Genomic DNA, 9,361 nt, shown 5'->3' on the forward strand with positions numbered 1-9,361 from the left:
AGTAACTTGGGCACAATTTTACATCCTAGAGTTCTTTGCTCCCTCATTTTTAAACACCAGTTTTAATTTGTGATCAAATCACCTAAGTATAGTTTGTTCTCTGTTAGATGTAGCGTGATTGTGGATTGAAATCTGCAGATTTGAAAAAAGAGGGGTGGGTCCGACTGCGCACTTTGTATATAGTATGGGTGTCAATGTCTTTAGGTTATTGGGTTAACTTGGAGTCAACGAGTTTCCTGGTGCTTGTTGCCATGGTGCAGTGATGGACATACTTGGGGATCTCACTGAACCCATTCCCACTCTGAGCCATGTCAAGTGGCGGCTTTGGCCTTAAGCTGGGAGCAGAGTTTGCCCTTCACAGTAATGCAGGTTATGAAACTTCAGACAGTTTGTGCCCTTTTGTCCTGGAGTGATGTTAATGCCATCACTTTTTAGTCCAAGCACATATTGAACCGAGTTCGTTAGATTCTGTTATCCTCAGAGGCCTGTGATACTTTCTTTTGCTTTCTACAAAGAATGAGAAAAAAATATATGCAGTGGTTGTTGATTGTGCTACCCTTCTCTTGCACCAGATTCCCACTTTTTTCCCATTCCGCCTCTAGAGGCCAATCTTTCTGCCGCTTGCGCTGAAATTCTCTTTCCAGAACCATTTTCCCACCTGCTTCCTTCTCTGCTTTCACCACATCTCCAGTGCACCCAGCAGCTTTAGCTTCAAACTCTTCACCTCTGCTTTCTCACTTGGTCCCACCGTTCACCCACTTAGTTAAAGTTCAGGCATTTAAATGAATGGGCGCTACACAAATCAAGCTTGCAAATGTGGAACAGCTGACTGTTGTTCTTAATTGCAGAATAAAAGATGTGATGAGCAATGCTGAATGTTGCTCATCCCTTTCCCACCTCCCAGATTAGGATTTATCAGAACTTCTGGGGAAATTTCTTTACCCAGAGGATGGTTAGAATGTGGAACTTACTACCACAGTGGCAAAAATATTGATGCATTTAAGGGGAAGCTGGATAAACACGAGGGAGAAAAGGATAGCGTTGATGGGATTAAATGACGAGGGGAGTGGCGAGAGGAAGCTCTTGGGGAGCATAAACACCAGGGCTGAATGGCCTGCACCTCTGCTGTAAAATCGATGTAATTCAATCATTGATGAGGGCAACAAAGTAAAACATTCAAAGATTGAGAGCAGTGTTCATATTTGGAATGGGGACAGAGGGGGCTCCTTTGTCCAGTTGCTACATAATAAATCACCGCACTTCAACATGTTTCATTGTCAGTGAAGCACTGAGATGCTTCGGAGTTGTGATAAAGTGCTGAATAAATGGAAAGTCATTTTACAGCATTGATGTGATATTTGGTACAGTTGTCAATAGTGAATTGAACATCCTCACTGTCTTTGGGTACTGTACAAACATTACAGAAAAAAATGTCCTGCATTGGTTACCAGTGAGACAGTCATTTAAAAGTAAATAAAAACTCTTTCAACTCTTTCTTGGACTCGAACTCAAGTTCTGTCGAAGGGTCATGAGGACTCGAAACGTCAACTCTTTTCTTCTCCGCCGATGCTGCCAGACCTGCTGAGTTTTTCCAGGTAATTCTGTTTTTATTTAAAAATAAATGTTTGTTTTGACATGTTAAAGATTGCGGGGTTTTTTTTGTGTAGATTGAATTTGGATTGTAATTAAATGATGGTGTGTGTTAATTTTGTTCCAAATCCCCACACACCACTTGAGTTGCACTCTCACCCAGGATTGTGCAGATAATGGGATTTCTGTGATTGCAAACATGTTGGAACTGAAGTGATTTCCGATGATATTTCATTCCACGTGACCATACAGGGACAATATCTAAATCCAGCACCCCTCAAGACTGAGACTTTCCCAGATTTTGGACGTCTGCCCCATACAGTGGCCTGATTAGTGCGCCCTTTCCAAAATGCCCAGTTACTCAAATTGCTTTACTCGAATTGATTTATCACTTTTTTTGTGAACAGTAATGGCTAAAGATGCCCTCAAGATAACCCAATGCACATTAGCAAACTTATAGCATAGCTGCTCCTGTTCAAGCATTTTTCAAGCAAATAAAAACCAGTGTGCAATGGCTCAAATAGTAAAGTTCAGGCAACCAGATTTTGGGTCTTGACCCTGTACAGCAACAACGCTACTGGGTACCCCATAGCTTTTTCCAGAATTAAGATTCCCCTTTCATTACTGACGACTAACATGCAGAGATGCTTCTGGATATCATACCTGATGCCACACACATGAAAATGAAAGGCCACAGTTGTCACGGATAAATAGACTGATTCAGAACACTGGCAAAATCACAGAAGTCCATGTAATGGAAACTGATCTTTGTTTTTACTAATTATGTATTTTTAAGAACAAGAACTAGGAGCACGTTATACAGTCCCTCAAATGTGCTCCGCCATTCCATAATATCGTGGCTGATCTTCAACCTCAACTCCACTTTCCAACTTGAATCCCATAGTGTCCAAAAATCTATTGATCTGAGCTTTTGAGTTTAGTCACCAACTGAGCACCCATAGCTCCCTGGGACAGAGAATTTCAAAGATTCACAACCCTCTGGTCGTTGACCATGGTCCCACAAAGGCCATAGGCATCTCTCTCCATTGGAGAGAAACAATTGGTTATATAGCTTGAGGGACACCAGTCCGCAAGCGTGGAGCAAGGGTGGGGGGCCTCCCTGAACTACCACAGCCAGTAAGGGGATTGTATGAGTTCTGTTGGCGTCATTCTGCACCATACTCTAGCTAACTGACCCCAACAACTCTCCAATTGAAGAAATTTCTCACTGATCTCAATCCAAATTGGCCAGCCAATCCTGAGACTCTGCCCCATGTTCTAGACTCTCCAGCCAGGGGAAGTGAACGCTCAGCATTTTGGGAATGGCAGCACCTTTTACTTATCAGTAAAGACAGTGCTTTCTGAACAGAAAAATGAACCCAAGCAGAGATTATAAAAATAGCCTGCGAAATGAAAATGCAATTTGACTTATTCAGTCACTGTAAATCAATGGCCCTGAAAGTAATATATACAGTTAAACCCTAGTGAGCACACTTCAGTTGGAAAAAATATGTCTGGATTGGGATTTCTGCAGACTGCTTATATATATATATATATATTTACATTTAAGAAAGGTAAATGGGCCATTTCTGCCTTAGCTCATTTAATCTGTCTGACTGTAGCCAAATCTGAATGTAACACTTTATTAGACATGAAGTATATTCACATAGAGATTTTTAATATATGAAGGATGTTATGTGTACTGAGTACTGAAAACCCATAACGGGAAAATAGTGTCTGATTCATAAATTTGACATAATGGGAGTGATTTGGTAAATCTGAATCCAGTGCTGAGACGTGGTCTGCTTTTAGATGAGGCGGTTTCAGTGCAAAACTTAGCTTTGGAAGGTCCAGCTTGTATTTCTCTCAGGACCAAGAAAATACATTTTTAATTACTAGTGGATCCTTTGTGACACTGTGCATGGTAAGTCAGGAAAACCTAATAAATGAAAGTGTTCAAAGAAAAATCAAAACAATTTTATTCAACGCTCCTAAGATTTTTTAAATCTGGGTCACCTGTGGCAGGGTCCTGGAGACGAGAATCATGGAATGGTTACAGCACAAGGCTGCTGCTCGGCCCATCGCGTTGGCTCTCTGCACGAGCAACTCTCCTAGTCCCACTCCCCTGCCTTTGTTCCCCCTATCTCTGCAAATGTTTCCTCTTTAGATAATGATCCAATTCCCTTTGAAAGCCACGATTGAATCTGCCTCCAGCACACTCTCAGGCAGCGCATTCCAGATCCTAACCACTCGCTGCACAAAAAGGTTTTCCTTCGTGATGACTCTGGTTGTTTTCCCAATCTTCTAATCTTCAAATCCTGGAGAGTTTGCAATCCAAACTGTGACTAGCACTCGAGCCAACTCATAAACCCAATTTGGTGCAGTTTTGGGTTTCAATACTGTTGCCTTTCTCGTGTGTTCCAGAGAAGATAACATTGCCATTGAGCCACTGTCAAAGCTCTTTATTGGTGTTAAATTTCAATGGAATTTTTTAAATTGTCTGCACTTCTGCTGGTGCAATTAATCGGCTGTCACACTGTTCCAACATCCCTCCTGAGAATGGCAAGAAGCAAGTATTGTCTTCTCCCTCAAACACATAGCATAACACAGGAGTAAACATTGTAGACATAGAGCTTTAACAGCATCACTTCCCTCTCCAGCCTCTCATTTCAAAATATTTACAAAAATGAAAGGCATGACATTTTTATTTTGACATGGAGCTGGAAATTTATAAACCAAAAGGTAATTAAACACCAATTGACCCAAGCTTCCCTCATCAAGTAGCAATTAAACTCCAACTGACCCAACCTTCCCTCATCAAATAGCAATTAAACTCCAACTGACCCAACCTTCCCTCATCAAATAGCAATTAAACTCCAGCTGACCCAACCTTCCCTCATCAAATAAACTCCAACAGACCCAACTTTCCCTCATCAAATAGCAATTAAACTCCAACTAACCCAAACTTCCCTTGTCAAATAGCAATCAAACTCCACCTGACCCAACCTTCCCTTATCAAATGGCAATTAAAATTCAACCAACCCCAGGTCACATTTAAGCCTATTTTCCCCAAAGTGAACAGTGGCCTTATAGGAATAAGATAACTTGTTAACTAAGCATTAGAATGGAGCTCGAGAGCCTGGCTTCCATTAAATAACATTACAGTAACTTAAATCAAAATTATTTTAAGAAGCTAATTGCTCAGTGGTTGCAATGCATAAGAATAGATTTTAAGTCTATGAAATATTAGCTACATGAAAATGTCATGCAGAATGTTATTTTAACATTAAAACTATGGCAGATTGAGACCTCACACTACTTGCGAAAGTCTGGAGGACTCAGAACTACGGGCCCCATCTGTGGGGATTCACTCGCCAAGGCTCCTTCGACAGCACCTTCCAAACCCACAACCTCTCCCATCTAGAAGATCTATGGCAGCAAATGCTTGGGAACACCACCACCTGCAAATTCCAGGCTACATGCCATCCTGACCTGGAACAATGTCACTGCTCCTTCATCATCGCTGGATCAAAAACATGGAACTCCCTCCCTAACAGTACGTTGGATGTATCTACACCACCCGGATGCAGCAGTTCTAGAAGGCAGCTCACTACAACCCTCTCAAGGGCAGTTAGGGATGAGCATCAAATGCTGGTTTTGCCAGCAAGGCTCACGTTCTGTGATTAAATCAAAGACCTTAGATTATGTCATCTTCTACCTCATTCCAATCCTAATGATGTCCTGCATTATAACCTTTGGTCTTTGACCTCAGTTTCTCGGTAACAACAGGAATTCAGTGAATGTACTGATAACTTATTAGTATATCTCTCTGGTGTTACTCAGTGAGTCGGTGGATGGTTATGTCATTTACACAATGTAACACTATATATTACAATTGGGACATTTTTGGGAGAGATTTAAAGGGGCTGTAAATATAATGTTAGTAGTTATTTCAGTGTAAAGAGCATGAATCTACTCACTAATCCCCTTCTCGCCAATTCAGGTTGACAGCAAAATCTTGAGCAAAGCTACGCTAGTCTCCAGCAAACCCACCCCTCCTCCCCAATGCCCCCGCCCCCCATATAGCCAGCAGAGCTCCCTTAGTCTCCAGAGGAACCCTCCTCTTATATACCCAGCACAGCACCCCCAACCCCCATTCTCCAGCAAACCCAACCCCCCCTCCCCAAGCCCCCCGTACACCCAGCAGAACCCTTCTCTCGAATTCAATGTTGAATTCCCTTGAACCTCTAGAAGTTTTAACGCTCTAGTGTGTAAAAACACGTTCTGAAAGATCCTTATTTAATAGTGATGCAGAGTATGTTTTTTGATGTTACATTGCTTGACATATATTTATACCGATGATTACTGTATCAGTTTGTTGTGTTGCCATAGGACCCGGGGGGGGGATAAACGCTGTTATATTTTTAATAAAGCTATCATATTTTGACGGGAATGATTCAGATCAGCATTTTTGCCAAGCTGACATTGATTTAATGATCTATATAATGGAAATAAACTGTGTTTAATCATAATTTTTGAATTCTGTGCCAATACTGCTGTCAGTACGCTGACAACCTGCTAGCAGGTTGCTTTGGTATTAATGCTGAGTTCATGGATAGGTTACATATATAATTTAACATACAACATCTGACCATAATTGGGGTTTACTTTGGGGTGGGGTGAGTAATGGGGGCATCTGATTAAAGTCCTTCTTCTGTCAATTCCTAAAGAAGTTTTATAGATCGCAGCATTTCATTAACTTGAGTCTTCAATGGCTGTGGTTTGCTTGAAGCCAGAGAGGAGGACTGGCTCCCCTGAAAGGGTGCATGATCCCTTGTGAGACTTTCAGCAACAATAATTTGCATTTATATTGTCCATTTAATGTAACAAAACCTCCCAAAGGTGGTTAATAAGAACAATATCAATAAAAAACCTTTTGACACTGAGCCACAGATGAGAAGGAAGTTGAGGGGATGGGGACAGGGGAGGGGGAAGGACTGATAATAAAGCACCATTGAAATCATTCACGAGGGAATTTGGGAAATGTCATATTTTCCCTATGGATAATCCACCCCTGGCTGGAGTTCCGATTGGGGTCCCATTTTTTTGAATGTTGATATCAACTGAACAGGGTCCTTATAAATGTGGGAACAGGAGGGGGCCAAGTGGTTCTTCAAGTCTGCATTCGAATTAGATCATGGTTGTATATCTTAACTCCAATTACTGCCTTGATTCCATGACCCTTAGTACACTTGCCCAACAAAAACTTATCAATCTCGGTTTTGAAATTTCCATTTGCACCCCCCACCCATCTCTGCAGCTTTTTGCGGGGAGTAAGTTCCAGATTTCCACTACCTGTTGCGTGGAGAAGTGCTTCCTGATATCATCCCTGATCAGCCAAGTTCTAATTTATAGCTTCTGCTCCCTTGTTCCCGATTTCCTGCATCAGAGGACTGTCACTTTAAGACCAGCTCAACCGAGTAGGGGGTCACATGATTTGTTCAACCAATGTGTGGCTTGCACGGGGGAATAAATTCTAGGGAGGGGGTCCCGAAGAAAAAATAGCTGCATGTGGGGGCTGGCTGGATACAAGCAGCCACTGAAGCTCTCGTGTAAATAAAGTTCGTCTTGTTTGACCAAGAAGCCTCCCAGAACGTGTTTATACACCAAGATAAAGGCAAAATACTGCGGATGCTGGAAACATGAAACATAAACAAGAAGTGCTGGAAAAACTCAACAGGTCTGACAGCATCCATGGAGAGAAAGACAGAGATAACGTTTCGAGTCCGTATGACTCTTCTTCAGAACTCTGAAGAAGAGTCATACGGACTCGAAACGTTATCTCTGTCTTTCTCTCCATGGATGTTGTCAGACCTGCTGAGTTTTTCCAGCACTTCTTGTTTATGTTGCTACACCATCCTAACATAAAATACCGCAGACCCTGGAAATCTGGAATAAAAACAGAAAACGCTGGAAATATACTGCAGGTCTGGCAGGAGGGAGAGATGGAGTTAAAGGGTGGGATTTTCCCGGTCCCGCCCACCACAGGACCAGAAATTCCTGCCCAAAGTCAAGGGACCTTTTGCTGGTCCGTCAAATTTTCCGTCCCTCTCGTGACGATTCCGGCAGCAGGCAAGACCGGAAAATCCCGTCCAATTTTTCCGGTTGATCCTGATGGAGGGGCCGTTGACCTGAAATGTTAACTGCTTCCCTCCACAGGTGCTGCCAGCATCTTCTGTTTTTAAATCGTTCTGGTGAATCTCACCCTCTCCAAGAACCACTGTACTTCTCCTGAGCTGCGGCGAACAGAACTGAACACAGTAGAGACACGCAAGTTTCAAATCGCTCCAGGTCGTGATGGGGTGGGGAGTAGCTCTGCAAAGTCAGAGTGGCCCGGGGTTCAAGGCCGAAGGGTCAAGTTGGATCAGGCGAAGCAGAGAGCAACACTGGGAGAGTTAAGACCGCGCAACATCCTGTGTAACGGGGAAGGGGTTGTGGTGGTTGGGAGTAAGGGGCAGGGTCTAGTGCAGTCCTTTTGCAATAGCACTTGGGTAGGAGAACATGCAATGTCAGCAAACCCTGAATGCTAACCTCAAAATGGTGATGTTTTACCTCTATTCAAATGAGACTTGGCGACTATAGCATTATAATTAGGGGGAAGGATTTGACAAGGTATGAGATTCCAGATCAAATCCCAAGAATTTCAATACCTGCTTGGGTGTAGCCCAAGTATTGTAATTTGGCATAAAAAGACTTTTCCCTACTGCCTTAAGCTTAGAGTGTAGGGGGAGGTAGTATGTTCTGATCTGCTAGTTCCTGAGCAATACCTAATCATCAGCTAAAGCCATTACAAATTGTCATTGTGCTAGAAGTGGCTCAGTGGGTAGCACTCTTACCTGAGTCAGAAAGTTGTGGGTTCAAGTCCCACTTGAAGCCTTGAGCACTGAAATCAAGGCTGACATTGCGGAGGGAGCTGCATTGTCGGAGGTACTGTCTTTTAGATGAGATTTTAAACCGAAACCCCACCTGCCCTCTCAGTGGGAGAAAGGATCCCATTGCCCTATTCGAAGAGGAAGAGGCCCTGTGTCCGCAACCAACATCACAAAAATAAACAAGACAACCTGGCTATGATCACAATGCTATTTATGAGATCTTGCTGTGCACAAATTGGATGCTTTACTTCCTATTTTACATCTGTAACTACTTCAAAAAGTACTCATTGGCTGTCAAGTGCTTTGGGATGTTCTGAGGTGGTGCAGTATAAATGCAAGTCTTCCTGTCACATATATGGATGTAATACCAGAAATATATGACATTTATACAACTTAAACAAAAGAAACAGGGGGAAATATTAATGCTGCAGGTCACTCACTGAGTCTGAGTTGCTGGGGCAACATGCACATTGTAGCCTGGAGCTGGGGCTCCAACTCTCTTTCCTTCACATGGCCGACCAGGAACCTCTCCCACTCCTATTGCGTTGGAATTGCAGGTTGGTACTAAAGCTGTTGGGCAATGCACCTTTCCTTTACCATCAAGGCCTGGAGTGGGACACAAACCTGGAGCTTCTGGCTCAGATGAGACAGGGACACTACCCACTGCACCACAAAACACACACATATATCTATATACACACACACAAACATAATAAACAATGATATAAACAATTATATACACAATCTATAATATACAGCATATATATATATATATATATATATATAGTTTCTGTAATGCATGTTGCAATTAGTGTAAGCTAACATGCCCTAATGTACAT

The sequence above is a fragment of the Carcharodon carcharias genome, chromosome 10, assembly GCF_017639515.1.
Source record: "Carcharodon carcharias isolate sCarCar2 chromosome 10, sCarCar2.pri, whole genome shotgun sequence".
NCBI lineage: Eukaryota > Metazoa > Chordata > Chondrichthyes > Lamniformes > Lamnidae > Carcharodon > Carcharodon carcharias.